This window comes from Propithecus coquereli, unplaced genomic scaffold (genome assembly GCF_000956105.1).
Source record: "Propithecus coquereli isolate 6110/MARCELLA unplaced genomic scaffold, Pcoq_1.0 Scaffold101, whole genome shotgun sequence".
NCBI lineage: Eukaryota > Metazoa > Chordata > Mammalia > Primates > Indriidae > Propithecus > Propithecus coquereli.
The window spans coordinates 1,079,047-1,081,112 of NW_012133970.1; positions in this window are offsets into that span (position 1 = coordinate 1,079,047).

The following is a 2,066-nucleotide window of genomic DNA, read 5'->3' on the forward strand; positions in this document are numbered from 1 at the left end:
AGGATCACTTGAGCCCAGGAGTTTGAGGTTGCTGTGGGCTAGGCTGACGCCACAGCACTCACTCTAGCCCGGGGAAAAGAGTGAGACTCTGTCTCAAAAAAAAAAAAATTGATGTAAAATTCACATAACGAAATTAGACATTTTAAAGTGCACAATTCAGTGGCATTTAGTAAATTCACAATGTTGTGTGACCATTCCCTTTATCTAGTTCCACAACATTTTTATCACCCCAAACAAATCTTGTATCCATTAAGCAGTCATTCTCTATTCCTCCCTCCCCCAAGCCTCTGGCAACCACTAGCCTGCTTTCTGTCTATGGATTTACCTATTCTGAGTACTTACTACAAATGGAATCATGTAACATGTGACCTTTGTGTCCGTCTTTTTCACATAGTTTGGTTTTGAAGTTCATCCATGTTGTAACGTATATCAGTATTTCACACCTTTTTATGGCTGAATAACATTCAGTTGTATGATATATCACATTTTAAAAATCCATTCATCCACTGATGGACATTTGGGCTGTTCCACCTTTTGGCTACTGTGAATAGTGCCGCTGAACGTCTGTGTACAAGTTTTGGTTTTTTTGTTTTTTTGAGACAGAGTCTCACTGTGTTGCCCGGGCTAGAGTGAGTGTCGTGGGGTCAGCCTAGCTCACAGCAACCTCAAACTCCTGGGCTCAAGCGATCCTCCTGCCTCAGCCTCCCGAGTAGCTGGGACTACAGGCATGCGCCACCATGCCCGGCTAATTTTTTCTGTATATTTTTAGCTGTCCGATTAATTTCTTTCTATTTTTAGTAGAGATGGGGACTCGCTCTTGCTCAGGCTGGTCTCGAACTCCTGACCTTGAGCGGTCCACCTGCCTTGGCCTCCCAGAGTGCTAGGATTACAGGCATGAGCCACCGCGCCCGGCCACAAGTTTTGGTTTGAATACTTGTTTTCACTTCTTTTGGGTATAAACTTAGGAGTAGAATTGCTGGATCATAGAATTGCTGGATCAATTCTTTTTTTTACCCCCTGTGAACTAAAATAGAATGTTAAGGCTCACCCCCCCCACTCACCGGCTGACTGAATGGACCCCCCTCCTGGCCAAGGGGACACCCTAAAACTAAATTGCCTGCCACAGGAGGGAGGTCAGACTTGCCTCATCATGCCCCCTGCCTTCTTGGAGACATCCTTTGTAACCCATTAACAGGCCTAAGGCTATGCAAGACAAACCTGAAGGTCCCCAATTTACACAACAAATCTATGTCTGGTGGCTTGTCTCTGATTAACAGCTCCTTATTTTAAAACATTCCAAGCCTTTAGACAAAGCTTCCTGTCTTTAACCAATTACAAGTCAAAGAATCTTTAAACCCACCTATAACCTGTAAGCCCCCCCCCCACTTCGAGATGGCCCACCTTTTAGGGCCAAACCAATGCATGCCTCCCACGTATTGATTTATGACTTTACCTGTAACCCCTGTCTCCCTGAAATGTATAAAACCAAACTGTAACCCAGCCACAGCGAGTCCACTGCTCAAGGCTTCTTGGGCGTGGCTCTGGGTCATGGTCCCCAAATTTGGCTCAGAATAAATCTCTTTAAAATTATTTTACAGAGTTTGGCTTTTTTTCTGTTAACACCCTCCTTCCCCAACCAGTAATTCTATTTTTAAAAAACTTTTTGAGGAACTGGCAAACTGTTTTCTATAGTTACTGCATCTTTTTACATTCCCATCAGCAATGCACAAGGTTTCCAATTTCCCCACATCCTTACCAACACTTGTTATTTTCCTTTTTTAAAAAAATCATAGCCAGTCTAGTGGGTGTGAAGTTGTACCTCACTGTGAGTTTTGTTTGCATTTCCCTAATGACTAGTGATGTTGATCATCTTTTCATGTGCTTCTTGACCATTTGTATATCTCCTTTGGAGGAATGTCTAAGTCCTTTGTCCATCTATTTTAGTAGACTTAATTTTCTTAGTAGAGTTTCAGATATACAGAATTTAGCAGATATTACATAAAGTTCCATGTATACCCAATCTACCCTCTCCATCCCCATGCAGTTGCCCCATTGTTAACATCTTG